This window comes from Triticum dicoccoides, chromosome 2B, assembly GCF_002162155.2.
Source record: "Triticum dicoccoides isolate Atlit2015 ecotype Zavitan chromosome 2B, WEW_v2.0, whole genome shotgun sequence".
Taxonomy (NCBI): Eukaryota; Viridiplantae; Streptophyta; class Magnoliopsida; order Poales; family Poaceae; genus Triticum; species Triticum dicoccoides.
The window spans coordinates 715,479,376-715,497,531 of record NC_041383.1 but is presented as its reverse complement, the minus strand read 5'-3'; the positions used below and the strand labels follow the sequence as shown (position 1 = coordinate 715,497,531).

The 18,156-nt window shown below is 43.9% G+C and overlaps 1 pseudogene; it reads right to left on the bottom strand.

The window, feature by feature from the left end:
* LOC119361239 overlaps positions 1-1,839 on the bottom strand; it is a 126,912-nt pseudogene extending 125,073 nt beyond the window's left edge.
* Between the last annotated feature and the right edge of the window lie 16,317 nt (positions 1,840-18,156).

The window sequence follows — 18,156 nt, the reverse complement described above, 5'->3', positions numbered from 1 at the left end:
TATGATACTGCCATGTGATTAATTATATGCTTACAAACCAAGCTGCACGGTAGTGAACGAGCAGATGACACGAGCGTCTTTTCCTCAGTTTGAGAAAAAAGAGGGCCGGACCTCTTATTTTAATACTTCAAACAAACCGCAGTATCAACAATACCACCGTTTATGAAACTACAATTTTTGATATAGCCAAACGCCTCAAAGTATTTCAAAACTTCAGTTTTCTAAAACATTGTGATATTCTAGTAATACTCCCTCCGTTCCTAAATATAAGGTGTATTAGTTTTTCAAAAAGTCAACTATTGTGTATGTTTGACCAACTTTACAGCAAAATATATAAAGATTTATAATACTAAATATATAAAATGTAAAAATATAGTTCGTGATGAATCTAGTGATAATGACTTGGTATTTTAGATATTGATATTTTTGTCTATAAACTTGGTCAAACTTAGAGAAATTTGACTTTTTGAAAAAATAATACACCTTACTTTGGAAATACTTTGCATCCAAACGGGTCTTGTTGGTTGATGGTATATCATATTTACCCGATTATTTCATCCACACGTGTGACACTTATCATCTGGGTTATACTAGAAAACTTTGTATGCTCGCTATTTCTCGTGCAACTATGTCTTCTACTACTTTAACAGCTAATTATTTGACAGAGCTCAGCGGCTTCAGAGCGCCAGTCTCCGGAACAGCGGCAACCGGCATGCCGCCGGTGTCCGTGAACCACGGAAGCCGGAGCGCGGCGGCAGCATCCAGCCGCCTGGATGGATCGCACGTGAGGAGCCCCTGGAGGACCTGGAACCCTTCCTTGGACAGCAGCTTCTTGGGGAACAGCTTGCGCAGCCGTTGGTGCGCTCGCCATAGCGGTTCCTGTACCTCGTGTCCCGGCGAACCGAAGGCAGGCCACCACTCTCTCTCGCCTGGCGTGCCAAGCAGATCGAAGATCTTGTAGAGCAGCTCGTCTATGCCGTCCCCTGGGAACAGCTTGTTCCCGGTGAGGAGCTCCGCCATCACGCAGCCGATGGACCACAGGTCGACGCGCGTGTCGTAGCGGGGATCCTCCAGCAGCATCTCCGGCGCGCTGTACGCCCACGTCCCAGCAGCCCAATACTTGTCGGGGTCCCGCTCGGCCGTGGACATCGCCGCCCCGTAGTCTCCGATCTTGACGACGATGCTGCCGCCGTGCTGGACCACGAGGATGTTCTCAGGCTTGATGTCGCAGTGCATGATGCCGTGCGTGTGCATCGCCTCCGCGCCGGCCAGCAGCTGCCGCACGATGGAGCGCACGTCCCTCTCCGAGAACAGCCGGCGACCGAGACGGATTCGCTTGTTGAGGACCTTGCGCAGGCTTGGCCCGGCGAATTCCATGACGAGGAAGTAGTCCCTGCGCCCCTTGGCATCGCGCGGTGTGCGCACGACGCCGCGCAGGGCGACGAGCGAGGGGTGGCCGCCGCATGCCGCCATGATGCAGGCCTCCCGAAGGAGCTCGCTGACGACGTGTTTGGAGTCGGACCGTTCGCAGCGGAGAGCCTTCACGGCAACGGTCTGGCCGGTGGCGCGGTGCCGCGCCTTGAAGACGTCACCGAACGTGCCCCCGCCGAGCGTGCACACCTCCTCGTAGCAGCGAGAGTTGCCCATGCGCCGCTTCCTCGTCATCTTCCTCCTCCTTCCCTGGGCGACCTCGTCGATCATGGCCGAAACGGCAGCGACTCGCCTGGCGCTCAGGGCTGCAGTACCAGGTGCGCCCTGGCCACCGATCGTTGCGCAGATGGAGGCGATTTGGGAGGCGACCGTGGTAATACCCCCGGAGGCTGTCTCGTCGTCCTCCATGTCGCGTATTCCCATTGCGCACGCGCGGAGCGGCGGAGGGCGTGCACGGTGGTTGGCCGCGCCGTGCCTGGGGACTAGTAGCCGGGATGCGGGCGTTATATCGAGCATGTTCACGACGATTTCTAGCCGGGTTCGGAAAGCCACCCAAAGTCGGACGTGTTCTGGGTTCGGAAAGCCGCCATGCACCAGGGTAGGCAAAGGACTCCGTTTGCCGGCCCAATTTAGTGCCTGAAAATTCAATTTGGGTCGGTTGATTTTTTAGGTCGTTGATTTTTTTTACCTCAAAAATCGTGTTTTTTTTCAGTTGTGACTGGTGTTGTGTTTTGAGCCCAAATTTTCAACTGACCACTGTTTTTGGTCAATCGGTTTCTATTTGGGTTGAAGCTCATTTCGTGTTGCTTGTTTATAGGCCTACAGTGCTTCCTCATAATGAGGTTTCGGTTGACAACAGAAAATTGTGGAAGCTCAAAATACCTTTAAGAGTGACGATTTTTCTCTGGTTTCTTAAAGGGGTCATATTAACTAGGGATAGTTTGGCACGGCGTAACTGGCAAGGGAGCAAAAAATGTGTCTTCTGTCAGCACGACGAGTCTACTAAACACTTAATTTTTGAGTGCAAGTTTGCTTGATCTGTGTGGGCTGTTGTTCAAATAGCTTCAAATCTTTACCCACCACGTAGTGCACAGAATATATTCGGCAATTGGTTGAGGGGTATTCAAAAACAATTTTCTACACACATTCTAGTGGGGGCAGCTGCCTTATGTTGGGCACTGTGGCTTAATAGGAATGATGTAGTGTTTAACAATAAAAGTGTTTCATCTCCTATGCAGGTTATCCATACATGCTCGCGATGGCTCCATACTTGGTTTATCCTGCAGAGGCCGGAGGACAGGGACATTTTTATGATGGTGTCTACACGGCTGGAGCGTACGGCCAGGGAGGGTTCTTACCCCCATGGATGGCGGTGTGATCTTCGGATAGGATCCGCCACATCCTAGACTAGCTTATGAATTTTTTCCTTAGCTACTTTTTTGCTATTTCGGACTTGTGGACTTGTTGGCTGTGTGCATCTGGTTATGCAGAGGCCGGGTTTTCTTACGATGTGATTGTATCACCTCGATATTTCAATTCAAATGCCCTTTATCGAAACAATTGCTTCTTTTTTTCTTTTTAGATGGTTTTTATGGATATTTTTGGAATGTTGGGTGAGTGTATACATGTAAGTACTACTCCCTCTGTCTCAAAATAAGTGTCTCTTATATTAGTTTACGAAGGAAGTACAAAGGTGTACTAAGGTTGAAACACTTATTTTGGAACGGAGTAAGTATATAATATGTGTATAAAGTATACCAAAGTACAAAAATTGCACTATTATTTTTTTCTTATACATATTTAAAAAGCATAGAGCTGTTAAGTTCTTTTTTCATTTTATTTCTTCTTCAACGGTAATACCATTGTCACTAATTCATTTTATGTTAGAAAACTTTGTCTTTTAATTTTGTTTTAGTTTTAGTTTTAATTTAGTTTTGTCTTCTTTCTTTTTTGAGGGTAATGACAATGCCACTAATTCGTTCCTTCTTACTAACACATTTTGTGAAATTATATGCTTATTCTTGCATACTATAAAAAAGCGCAATTTCTGAGTAAATTGTGTGCATTTTTGTAAAGCATTTGTTTTCTTACAGGGTAATACCGATGTCACTTATTCATTCGTCCTTAAATAAAGTACATTACTTTGATTTTGTTTTAGTTTTAGTTTTTTATTCTTCTTTAAGGGCAATACTAATGCCGCTAATTCATTCCTTGTTGCAATTATCCTTTTTTGTGAAAACAAAATCCTTTATTATGTGCATATTATTGCATATTTCAAAAAGCATATTTTTGTGTATATTGTGTGCAAATTTTGTCGTTGTTTTCTTTTATATTTATCTTATTTCTTTCATTTTAAAGGATTGATTCATTATTCCTTATAAAACTTCATTATTTTGATTTTGTTTTAGTTTATATTTTATTTTATTTCTTCTTAAAGGGTAATCGCAAAACAATGAGTTTTTAATTTATTCTTAGAAAACTTCATTATTTGGATCTTGTTTTAGTTTTATTTCATTTTCTTTCTTTTTAAAGGTTAATGCCAAAGCCACTGATTCATTCTTTATTAGAAAACTTTATTATTTTGATTTAATTTATTTTGAGTGTTTATTTCGTTTCCTTCTTTAAGGGTACCAATGCCACTAAATCAGTCTTTCATAGGAAACTCTTTTCCATACAAATTTCCTTATTATATGCTTATTCTTGTATATTATTAAATTTAAAAGCACATTTTTTGTGTAACTGGGTGCAACAGTTGTCATTGTTTATTTTATTTTCATTATATTTCTTCTTAAAGGGCAATACCAATGCCATTAATTCATTCTTTATTAGAAAATTTATTATTTTGATTTAGTTTTGTTTTTAATTTTAATTTCTTTCATCTTTAAAGGTAGTAACAATAACACTAACTCATTACTTCGTTTTGTAAAAATCCATTATTATAAAAAAAGTGCAAATTTGTGTGAATTCATTGAAGTTATTTCATTTACTGTCTTCTAAAGGGGCAATAACAATGCCACAAATTCTTTCTTCCTTAGAAAAGTTAATTGTTTTTCATTTGCTTTCTTCTTTAAGGGTAATACAAATGCAACCAATTCATTCCTTCTTAGGAAATGTCTTCCTTGTAAAAATTCCTCTATTATGTTCTTATTATTGCATATTTTATAAAACATAATTTTGTTTATATTTTGTGCAATTTTTTTCATTGTTTGATTAATCTTTTTCATTTTATTTCTTCTTAAAGGATTAATTCATTATTCCTTAGAAAACTTCATTTATTAGATTTTGTGTTATTGTTTTTATTTTCTTTCTTCTTAAAGGGCAATACCAAAGCCACTAATTCATCGTTTCTTTGCAATCTTCATTATTTTCATTTGTTTTAGTTTATTTTAATTTTCTTCTTCTTAAAGGGTAATACCAAAGCCACTAATAGATTCTTTCCTAGAAAATATCATTATTTTGATTTTATTTCATTTTTATTTCATTTTATTTCTTCTTAAAGTGTAACCAAAGGCACTATTTCATTCTTTCTTGTAAAACTTCATTATTTTGATTTTGATTTTGATTTTGTTCTAGTTTTTATTTCGTTTCCTTTCTTCTTTATGGGTACTAATGCCGCTAATTCATTCCTTCATCAGAAACTTCTTTTTGTGCAACTTTTACTATTATATGCTTACTCTTGTATATTATAAAAAGCACATTTTTATGTAAATTGAGTGCAATTGTTGTCATTGTTTATTTTTTTCATTCTCTTTCTTCTATGCCATTAACTCATTATTTCTTAGAAAACTTTATTATTATAATTTGTATTGGCTTTTCTGTTACTTTCTTTATTCTTTAAGGGTAATAACAATCCCACTACTTCATTCCTTATTAAGAAATTGTTCTTTTGCGAAATTTCCATTATTATATGCTTCTACTTGCATATTATAAAGGGTGCAATTGCTGTGTAAATTATGTGCAAATTTTGCCATTATATGTTTTTAAAGGATAATATCAACATCACTAATTCATTCTTCCCTAAAACTTCATTATTTTGAATTTGTTTTGTTTTTTATTTTATTTTTCTTGTTTAGAGTAATGCGAATGCCATTAATTCGTCCCTTCTTACCAAAGGTTTATGCAAAAAATCCACCATTACATGTTTATTTTTGCATGTTGTAAAAGCACATTTTTTAGGTAAATTGTGTGCATTTTTTGTTATTCCATTTCTCTTAAAAGAGTAAGGAATGGAGGGGCCTCTGCTTTGATCTATTGTACGAACGCCAAAAACAAAGCCAAAACTGATGCAGGGGGGAGGAGTAAACTCTGATGGAATCTTTTGTTGGCATGGGCTCTATGTGCTACAACTTGTGGCCTACGCGTGCTGCTGCTAGATATGCATGTCGTGTTGGACGATTTCAGACCGGTGTGAAGAACTGACTCATGTGTCAGGTCAACCAACCTGTGTGCTACTGTCTAGCACAACCTCACTTTCTGAACGGACAAGACTATCAAAAGGAGATTGTTGGGTTTCGCCCATAGAATCGATTGCATACAAAATCATGAACACACACGATAAAAATATATCCAAAGGCCCGTATCATGTCCTCTTTTATATCTCTTTATTTCTCAATTTTTTGATGTTTTTACAATAACACAAGTTGTAATGCTTGTATATCACTGCATAATGGGGCTAGGAAGACACGCCTATCGCACACCCTTGACCGAACTGTGTGTGATGTAACATCACACAGAATTCAAAAATGCGACCGGGTGTGATGTCGTGCAAACAGTTCATGAAGCATATGTTCGGATGAGTTACTGTTGAGCCCATCAGCAGCATTTTGTCTCCCCCATGATTCATGTTGAACATCAACTTAGTGTTGGAAACTTGTGTAAGCATTTCTTCGTGTTTCGTTCATGAAGCATATGTTCGGATGAAAAAAAAGTGACTCTCTCTAACTCATGTGCATTTGATGCAAGTTGCCGCCATGAGTTCGAGACAGATTGTTTTTGTTTCCTCTGGTACCATCCCAAGTCAGTCATGCACGTGCGAAGTATGCTATGGTTTGATAGGCTCGCTACCTCCATTCCACATGTATCTCCTAGTACACCAAGCCACTGATTGATTTGTTCAAGGAGAAGAAGCTCCTTCTTAAGGGTATACCCTATGCAAGGACTTCGATATCCTCGATGATGGTTCCCCACCAGAGCTCGGTAGTGTTTTTGTAAGACTACCATGGGATCATGTTGTCTGGGACAACGTGTTCATATGTTTGTAGCAGAACCAGCTCATGTTTTGGAGCTTGCTATCGTAGTTCATTTCCTGAGAATCACGCAACGTCTTCTCATCGGTTTGTGTTGTAAACTTTCATTTTTCTTTCTAGACTCGATGAGTCTAGATTATTCTGACACCAACCAGATCTGAATCTCAGGCAGATATGATGGTTGGAACGTTCCCAAGAATTATAATATTGGTCTCTCTGTAACCGGTAAAGTGGATGTCGTGGCCAACACACCCAACCGGAAGACCTGTTATTGTAGTATCTTGATTGAGAAAGTTGGCCATCTCCCCATAAGGATTTCGAGGGATTTACTCCCTAGTTGTCCCTTATGGATTTTTGTGTTTCCGAAGTCCGACCTTTACTTGATGTTCTAGATACCAGACCATTTCAATGAATGGGATACGCTAGTACATCAAGGAGAACATTAGAAGCGGAGTGCTAAATGTCTCTCGATCGATCATCCAGATTTCGTCCCCTTGGCCTCGCTAAGGTGAAATCTGAGAAAGTGTTATCTTCCTTTGCATCTGCGTCGTCCATCGCTATTCATCATGGTAGTATGTTGTGTTGTCAGCACCCTTGACATGGATGTTGGTAAAACCTTGATGATTATGGAAATGCTCAAGTTCTTGAGAGCACTCACAAGCGCTAGGTGTTATCATCGGCACTAACTGGGATTGCTCTCAATTTCCTCGGTTATGCTATAACTTTTCAAACAGTGGACTCACTCTCTACTGTTGAGCTTCTCCCTAGTTACTAAAATCATCCCTTGTGTTGTTTCCAACAAGGTAATCCACATCATCCATTCTAATCCGGGTATGCCATTCTACCGAATCTCTCTAAACGATCGCTCGGGAATTGCCTTAGGCTGGTACAAAGAGTTTCAATGATCTCTAAATCAAAGGTAATTCTTTTTGCCACTTAAGGGGATATTGCTACGAGTTACCTTCCCTAAGGTGTCTCATTGTGGTATCATGGCAACTATTTTCCTCGCTACTCTGAAACCTCATCAAATTGTTTCTTCCGTCCTTCATGATGTGTGTTTTTCCTCTCAGCTCAAGAGATGTCCTACATTTCATTCCGTGAGTTGATCCTGTGATCATTAAGATGATCCATCCTTGTAGGGTGTCTCTGTCCTCGTGTTGGATGAAGATCCCAAAAGCAAAAACGTCAAGATCAATTGGAGCACTGAATCAACATCCTCGAGAAAGGTAGTTGGATCATGAAGTTTGTGATACTTAGTGTCCCCTTTGTCTTCTTACCTCACGTCTTGAATCTCGGGGCGAGATTCTTGTTTAGTGGGGGTGAGTTGTCACATCCCTAGTTCTGGTATGCACTAGGCTAGACCTTCGTGTGAGCATCATGTTTAAATTCAAATGAAATTTGAATTGAGGAATTTTCAAAAGCCTCAGAAGACATCTAAAAAAATAACCAACATTTAAATCTCATCAAATGAGTCAAAAGAAATGTTCCTGTTACTCTGTGAAAATATTGGTAAGAGGTTAAATTCAAACCAATATTTTTGGAATCACAGAAATATTTATTTTGGGCCTTTGACTTAAACCAATGACATATTTGAGTTGAACTTATTTCTATTATATAAGAAATAAAGTTCAAATATTTTTGTAAGTTGCCTATGACCTTGGACTAGTTCCTGAGCTCACATAACAATTTACAGAAAGTTTATAAAAATGATTTGATGTTCAAAATCAAATCAAAACAAATAACAGAAATAGAAAATAAACATAAATAAAAGAGAGAGAGACTAACCTGGGCCAACTTACCTGGCGCCCACCAAAGCCCACCTGGTCGGCCTGCTGCTGTGCGGCCCAGCCCACAGCGCCCTGCCAGTCATCCCTAACCTCTGCCAGTAGGCAGAGGCGGGACAGCGCACGCGCGCGCGAGGCGCCACGCCTCCTCCCTGCTCGTCTGCCTCACCGAGGCGCCTCGAAGCCCCTCCTCGGCGCCGCTCTGGACCCCTGACCCCTCACTCTTCCCCTTCGCCTCTCCCTCGCCTCTCCCTCTCGCTCACCCGAATCGCGCCGCTGCCGCCGACGAGCTACACCATGGCCACAGCCACCCCCCTCGCTCCCTCTCCGCATCCCTGAGCTCCGCCCCGACCCCATGGAGCTACACACCGACGCACGCGATCAGAGGAGGCCGTAGTCGACCGGAGCATCGTCGTCTTCATCTCTGGTGCCCGGAGATCGCCGCCGTCAATTCGCCGGCGCAGAAGCTTCCCCGAGCCCACCGAGCTTCTCTTCCGACCCCTTGTGAGCTCCTGCACCTTCCCCTATGCTCGCCCCCCCTCTGTTTCTCTCCGCTAGCTCGATTCCGCCGGAGCCGAGAGCTCATCGCCGCCGGCCATGATGCCGCCGTCGTTTTAGCCACCACAGCTCATGCCTAAGCGTGTCAACGCGTCCGATGCCTTCCCAGGAGCACGCAGATCCCACCAGCTCCTCCTCCCGAGCACCCTAACGCCGAGCCCAAACTAATCCGAGCTCCGGCTGCCGCTGCCGAGCTCGCCGCCGTCAGCTCCGGCCACCACACGCCCGTATACCACCCCCATCAGATGCGCGCTGGCAAGAGCTCTCTAACGAGCCTAGCCTCGCATCGAACGGAGCACCGCAGCCCAATCCCGAGCACCTCCACCGCGTTTGACCCCGCCGGCGGCTAAACGCCGGCAGGTTGACCGGTTTGACCGGCGATGATGACGTGGCCGCTTAATTAGGCTCTAATCACCTCCAGTTAGCCCTATCATACACTGACAGTGGGCCCCAGGCCACTAACTAAATTAGATTAGTTAGGTTAGTCACTGACGGATGGGACCCACAGGTCAGGGTTAACCTGGACCGTCTCCGTTGACTGCTGATGTCACGGTGATGCAATACTGACGCAGTAAATGATTTTCTAGATTTAAAATAAATCAGAAAATCCAGAAAATATCCCAAACTTCTAAAATTCATAGGAATTCAACCGTAACTCCAAATGAAATAAATCATATATGAAAAATGATCAGAAAAATCCAATCTATCCATATGTACCATTTCCATGCATGTTAGAACAACTTATAGCTGCTATTTAGCACAAATCATATTAATGGCATTTAAATGTCCACATATGGAGTTTGAATTTGAATCTTGGATTCAAACCAACTTCATTTAATCTGGTTGCTAGTTGCATTAGCTCAAACCACAGCATATTGCCATGTCACACTCATGCATCATATTGTTGCATTGCATTGATTGTGTTCTTTCTCTGTTGCCGGTGATTGTCCCCTCTCGGTAGACGTTGGTTCGACGATATGATCGATGACACCGATGAAGATCTATGCTATCTTCAGAAGTGCCAGGCAAGCAAAACCCCCTTGTTCATTCCGATACAATCCTACCCTCTCGCTCCTGCTCTCTTTTACTGCATTAGGACAACAACGATTCATCTGTTACTTGCTGCGGTAGCTGAACCCCTTTATCCTCTGCATGACCTGTCATTGCCACAGTAAATAGATGAAACCCACTAGCATGAGTAGGAGTTGTTTGAGCCTTGATGTGCCTACTCATTCATGCTTGATTGTCATGCCTGCTATTGCTTAGAGTTGTGTCAGGTCTGATTCGTCCGGGATGAATCAGAGGTGTGTGAACATGTCCTACTGTTGAGGGCTAAGTGTGTGAACACGATTTGGTAAAGGTAGCGGTGAGAGGCCATGTAGGAGTACATAGTGGGTTGTCTCATTGCAGCCGTCCTCAGGAACTGAGTTCTGTGTTTGTGATCCATGAACAGCTACTACCACACATTGGAATGCTTAAGTGCCCCTCTCGACTTATTAATCAACTTGATCTCTGTCCAGGAGTTGCAACTAGTTTCTGGTGTTTGTAGGTAGTGTTAGTAGTCTACCAAGTGGCACCCGGTACAGGTGGGCTTGGGACAGACTAGGCACAGTGGCACGGTTTACCAAGTGGCACCCGGATGGTGGGCTTGGGAACCCTGCTCACATAGTTTGGAGCCGTGAGCGACACCCCGGCCGGATCTCCTTGCGGATGGAACCCGAATAGGCGATAAACCTGGACGAGAGACTTGTGTGGTTAGTCAGGTCGTGGCCGACTCCCTCGCCCGGCTTCCGCTTGAAGGTTGCCGAGGTACATGACGTGTACAGGGCGATAAGTGGCGAGAGTGTGTGTGAATAAGTACACCCCTGCAGGGTTATCATTATCTATTCGAATAGCCGGATTCCTCGGATATGGAAACTTGGACCCCTTGTACAGTTCATAGACAAGTGAAAGTGGATACTCTAAAATACGCAAGACAAGTGTGAGTGCTATGGATGGCGTTCTTGTAGGGAGACGGGAGCGGATCCATAGTGGTGTATTGATATGGTGAATATGTGGACTCGTGTGCGCCACCTCAAAAGAGTTACTTGCAGTCGTAGTTCAGGATAGCCGCCGAGTCAAAGCTGGCTTGCTGTAGTCAAACTCCACCATCCCCTTTGTTGATAATGATGCATATGTAGTTAGTTCTGATGTAAGTCTTGCTGGGTACATTTGTACTCACGTTTGCCTATTTTATGTTTTTGCAGAGAGACTTCAGTCTCGCTAGTAGTTCCGCTTGGACTTCGACGTTTAGCTTGTTACCTCAGCTACGATCTTGTGCCCTCGGCAGGATCTACTAGATAGTCAGGCTTCTCAGCCTTTTTCATTTATAGTTGTCTATACTCAGACATGTTAAGCTTCCGCTTGTGCTTTGACTTGTATGCTCTGAGTGTTGGGTCATGAGCCCCATGTTTGTAATACCTCGCTCCTCGGAGCCTATTGAATAAATACTTGAGTTGTAGAGTTGTGTTGTGATGCCATGTTGTATTTGCACATATCGAGCATATTGTGTGTATGTTATTGAAATGCTTGGTATGTGTGGGATCTGACTATCTAGTTGTTTATCCTTAGTAGCATCTCTTACCGGGAAATGTCTCCTAGTGCTTCCACTGAGCCATGGTAGCTTGCTACTGCTCCGGAACACTTAGGCTGGCCGGCATGTGTCCTTCTTCGTTCCTGTGTCTGTCCCTTCGGGGAAATGTCACGCGATGAATACTGGAGTCCTGTTAGCCCGCTACAGCCCGGTTCACCGGAGTCCTGCTAGCCCAGTGCTACAGCCTGGATTCACTCGCTGATGACCGACACGTTCGATGCTGGGTCATGGATGCCTGTCCCTGTAAGTTTGTGCCAGTCTGGGTTTATGACTAGCCATGTCAGCCCGGGCTCCTTATCATATGGATGCTAGCGACACTATCATATACGTGTGCCAAAAGGCGCAAACGGTCCCGGGCAAAGGTAAGGCGACACCCGTGGGAATACCGTGCGTGAGGCCGCAAAGTGATATGAGGTGTTACATGCTAGATCGATGTGGCATTGAGTCGGGGTCCTGACAGCTTTGGTATCAGAGCTGACTGCCTGTAGGACTACCAAGCCAAACTGGTCGAAGTTGAGTCTAGAAATGCTTTAGTTATATGTAGGGGAATTGATTGTGGGATGGGAACGTAAGGCTCTTTTTACTCCTTATACCTTATGCCTTCTGATCTGAGTCATCCTCTTCTCTTCTACGGGGATTAAGAACTAGGCTTCTCATCTTTCTATCAGGATGACGTGTTACTAATCCATAGACTTATATGATTGATGGTTTCAAGCTTCATTTCAGTTCCTACTACTTCCGTATGTTAACTGTTGATCTCGAACCCTTGATATTATGCTTCTGAGTGGTTATGCCACCATTTTTGTAGCATGTCTCAAATTTTTGAGCATTTACAGCCGTTATGCTGTCCGAGTCATCCCAGGTTTCTAAATAGTCTGATGCATTTGCAAATCCCTCCTCCCATTCCTGATGTCCTTTTGGGCCAGATTAAGCACACTAATCGGTGAGTTGAGGTACTCTATTGCCTCGACATATATGTTGGAGCTATTATTATGACCCTAGGTGTCTAGAGCATCACCTAGTAATTTAGCCATGTTATGTGTTCCTAGTGTGATCATTCTGGCCTTTATTCTCGAAAGCATCCCGTGATGCCACTTAGTAGTAGGTATTCTATTTCTGGGTTTCTGAACCCGAGATTCACACTACTTATTTCATGTTGATAGTGTTTGCTAGTTCCTTTAGGTTATTAGTAACCTTTGCGATAGTCCTCGAGGTTCGTGGTATATCATTCTTCCAAATACCATGAACCATTAAGGCAGAAGTTCTTGAACCAAAAGCTCACAATCAGAGTACTTTTGAGGAGTTCTCCATTCATATTGTGACTCTACCAGTTCTACCTTTCTGCATGGGTTATCCGGAAGAAACCTGTTGTACTTGGTTCGACATGCTAATCCATGCATCCACAACTCAGAAATCATTTATTCTTTTGAGTTGTCCCATTTTAGTTGTCTTCCGACCCTCGTCTATCTATTGATAGTCAAGAGTATGCGTGCATTCGTTTGTCGATGCCTATTACTCTTGTGGTCTGTCAGGCCATTCTATTCAAGAATGACTAGGAGAAACAAACTCCAGTACCTCATCCATTTCTAGGATTGGGTCAAAGCAATTGTATTCCGCGGATCAAATGCCAAACCAACTTTTGCTCTGTTGTACCTTGGAGTGTTACCATCTTTATGTCAAGAGTGTCATGAGAATTGCACCAACTCTCATGAATTCTTGATGTAGTGATACGTCTCGCAATCATTATTCATTCCTCGGTCCCGTGTTGTTGTAACCGGAATGTTGGCAAGTGAATTGTGATGTGTGAAATCAATACTCCGAGCAACTCGTTGCTTGGTAGTAAATGGACAATATTCTCATTCTTAGCGTGTTGATTATTAAATCATCATTCTAAGACTGATTGTGCTACCTAGTCCTTATTTCCTGGTGCACTCTTTGATCAATGAGTTAGGATTTTGGCAATCCCTCGCTTTTCTGGTCATATCGTCTTGCCCTGAAAAGCAAGATTGTTCTCGAGCTTAGTAACATATCGGTGGTTTGTGATTCTCTGAATGTCTTCTCGGAGGTATCACCAGGATGTCACCTGACCGCTATGTTGAGCTCGTGATCAAGTTGGTTTTCGAAACCACCCTTTCTCCAAGAATCCGTGTGGGATACCCCTGAGCTAGTTGGTCAAGCTAAACAACAACTTGGAGAGTTGGAAGATGGAAGCTTGTCCGATTTAGTTCATCTTAAGGGATATCTTGTGTGTGTGTTGAAGAAAGATGATATCTTCATCGATTGGTCCTCGTGATCAGTTGTTGGATCTACTGCGTTGTCAAAACTTTGACTTGAGTATGGGCTATTGTCAAGTCATATCAGAACCAATGATGTGCGTAATGTTGTCTTACTCGTGGTTGGTCCCTCGGGCATACACCATTATATCCTTTGGTCTGACCAATACTATCACCGTGTTCACATGATGGTGGAAGTCCAGTGATATGGAAATTCCGATGAGTTACTGTTTAGCCCATCAGCAGCATTTTGTCTCCCCCATGATTCATGTTGAACATCAACTTAGTGTTGGAAACTTGTGTAAGCATTTCTTCGTGTTTCGTTCATGAAGCATATGTTCGGATGAAAAAAAGTGACTCTCTCTAACTCATGTGCATTTGATGCAAGTTGCCGCCATGAGTTCGAGACAGATTGTTTTTGTTTCCTCTGGTACCATCCCAAGTCAGTCATGCACGTGCGAAGTATGCTATGGTTTGATAGGCTCGCTACCTCCATTCCACATGTATCTCCTAGTACACCAAGCCACTGATTGATTTGTTCAAGGAGAAGAAGCTCCTTCTTAAGGGTATACCCTATGCAAGGACTTCGATATCCTCGATGATGGTTCCCCACCGGAGCTCGGTAGTGTTTTTGTAAGACTACCATGGGATCATGTTGTCTGGGACAACGTGTTCATATGTTTGTAGCAGAACCAGCTCATGTTTTGGAGCTTGCTATCGTAGTTCATTTCCTGAGAATCACACAACGTCTTCTCGTCGGTTTGTGTTGTAAACTTTCATTTTTCTTTCTAAACTCGATGTGTCTAGATTATTCTGACACCAACCAGATCTGAATCTCAGGCAGATATGATGGTTGGAACGTTCCCAAGAATTATAATATTGGTCTCTCTGTAACCGGTAAAGTGGATGTCGTGGCCAACACACCCAACCGAAAGACCTGTTATTGTAGTATCTTGATTGAGAAAGTTGGCCATCTCCCCATAAGGATTTCGAGGGATTTACTCCCTAGTTGTCCCTTATGGATTTTTGTGTTTCCGAAGTCCGACCTTTACTTGATGTTCTAGATACCAGACCATTTCAATGAATGGGATACGCTAGTACATCAAGGAGAACATTAGAAGCGGAGTGCTAAATGTCTCTCGGTCGATCATCCAGATTTCGTCCCCTTGGCCTCGCTAAGGTGAAATCTGAGAAAGTGTTATCTTCCTTTGCATCTGCGTCGTCCATCGCTATTCATCATGGTAGTATGTTGTGTTGTCAGCACCCTTGACATGGATGTTGGTAAAACCTTGATGATTATGGAAATGCTCAAGTTCTTGAGAGCACTCACAAGCTCTAGGTGTTATCATCGGCACTAACTGGGATTGCTCTCAATTTCCTCGGTTATGCTATAACTTTTCAAACAGTGGACTCACTCTCTACTGTTGAGCTTCTCCCTAGTTACTAAAATCATCCCTTGTGTTGTTTCCAACAAGGTAATCCACATCATCCATTCTAATCCGGGTATGCCATTCTACCGAATCTCTCTAAACGATCGCTCGGGAATTGCCTTAGGCTGGTATAAAGAGTTTCAATGATCTCTAAATCAAAGGTAATTCTTTTTGCCACTTAAGGGGATATTGCTACGAGTTACCTTCCCTAAGGTGTCTCATTGTGGTATCATGGCAACTATTTTCCTCGCTACTCTGAAACCTCATCAAATTGTTTCTTCCGTCCTTCATGATGTGTGTTTTTCCTCTCAGCTCGAGAGATGTCCTACATCTCATTCCGTGAGTTGATCCTGTGATCATTAAGATGATCCATCCTTGTAGAGTGTCTCTGTCCTCGTGTTGGATGAAGATCCCAAAAGCAAAAACGTCAAGATCAATTGGAGCACTGAATCAGCATCCTCGAGAAAGGCAGTTGGATCATGAAGTTTGTGATACTTAGTGTCCCCTTTGTCTTCTTACCTCACGTCTTGAATCTCGGGGCGAGATTCTTGTTTAGTGGGGGTGAGTTGTCACATCCCTAGTTCTGGTATGCACTAGGCTATACCTTCGTGTGAGCATCATGTTTAAATTCAAATGAAATTTGAATTGAGGAATTTTCAAAAGCCTCAGAAGACCTCTAAAAAAATAACCAACATTTAAATCTCATCAAATGAGTCCAAAGAAATGTTCCTGTTACTCTGTGAAAATATTAGTAAGAGGTAAAATTCAAACCAATTTTTTTGGAATCACAGAAATATTTATTTTTGGGCCTTTGACTTAAACCAATGACATATTTGAGTTGAACTTATTTCTATTATATAAGAAATAAAGTTCAAATATTTTTGTAAGTTGCCTGTGACCTTGGACTAGTTCCTGAGCTCACATAACAATTTACAGAAAGTTTATAAAAATGATTCGATGTTCTAAATCAAATCAAAACAAATAACAGAAATAGAAAATAAACATAAATAAAAGAGAGAGAGACTAACCTGGGCCAACTTACCTGGCGCCCACCAAAGCCCACCTGGCTGGCCTGCTGCTGTGCGGCCCAGCCCACAGCGCCCTGCCAGTCATCCCTAACCTCTACCAGTAGGCAGAGGCGGGACAGCGCACGCGCGCGCGAGGCGCCACGCCTCCTCCCTGCTTGTCTGCCTCACCGAGGTGCCTCGAAGCCCCTCCTCGGCGCCGCTCTGGACCCCTGACCCCTCACTCTTCCCCTTCGTCTCTCCCTCACCTCTCCCTCTCGCTCACCCGAACCGCGCCGCCGCCGCCGACGAGCTACACCACGGCCACAGCCACCCCCTCGCTCCCTCTCCGCATCCCTGAGCTCCGCCCCGACCCCGTGGAGCTACATAAAGATGCACGCGATCAGAGGAGGCCGCAGTCGACTGGAGCGTCATCGTCTTCATCTCTGTTGCCCGGAGATCGCCGCCGTCAATTCGCCGGCGCAGAAGCTTCCCCGAGCCCGCCGAGCTTCTCTTCTGACCCCTTGTGAGCTCCTGCACCTTCCCCTATGCTCGCCCCCCTCTGTTTCTCTCCGCTAGCTTGATTCTGCCGGAGCCGAGAGCTCATCGCCGCCGGCCATGATGCCGCTGTCGTTTTAGCCACCACAGCTCGTGCCTGAGCGTGTCAACGCGTCCGGTGCCTTCCCAGGAGCATGCAGATCCCACCAGCTCCTCCTCCCGAGCACCCTAACGCCGAGCCCAAACTAACCCGAGCTCCGGCCGCCGCTGCCGAGCTCGCCGCCGTCAGCTCCGGCCACCACACACCCGTCTACCACCCCCATCAGATGCGCGCTGGCAAGAGCTCTCTAACGAGCGTAGCCGCGCGTCGAACGGAGCACCGCAGCCCAATCCCGAGCACCTCCACCGCGTTTGACCCCGCCGGCGGCTAAACACCGGCAGGTTGACCGGTTTGACCGGCGATGATGACGTGGCCGCTTAATTAGACACTAATCACCTCCAGTTAGCCCTAACAGACACTGACAGTGGGCCCCAGGCCACTAACTAAATTAGATTAGTTAGGTTAGTCACTGACGGATGGGACCCACAGGTCAGGGTTGACCTAGACCGTCTCCGTTGACTGCTGATGTCACGACGATGCAATGCTGACGCAGTAAATGATTTTCTGGATTTAAAATAAATCAGAAAATCCAGAAAATATCCCAAACTTCTAAAATTCATAGGAATTCAACCGTAACTCCAAATGAAATAAATCATATATGAAAAATGATCAGAAAAATCCAATCTATCCATCTGTACCATTTCCATGCATGTTAGAACAACTTATAGCTGCTGTTTAGCACAAATCATATTAATGGCATTTAAATGTCCACATATGGAGTTTGAATTTGAATCTTGGATTCAAACCAACTTCATTTAATCTGGTTGCTAGTTGCATTAGCTCAAACCACAGCATATTGCCATGTCACACTCATGCATCATATTGTTGCATTGCATTGATTGTGTTCTTTCTCTGTTGCCGGTGATTGTCCCCTCTCGGTAGACGTTGGTTCGACGATATGATCGATGACACCGATGAAGAGCTATGCTATCTTCAGAAGTGCCAGGCAAGCAAAACCCCCTTGTTCATTCCGATACAATCCTACCCTCTCGCTCCTGCTCTCTTTTACTGCATTAGGACAACAACGATTCATCTGTTACTTGCTGCGGTAGCTGAACCCCTTTATCCTCTGCATGACCTGTCATTGCCACAGTAAATAGATGAAACCCACTAGCATGAGTAGGAGTTGTTTGAGCCCTG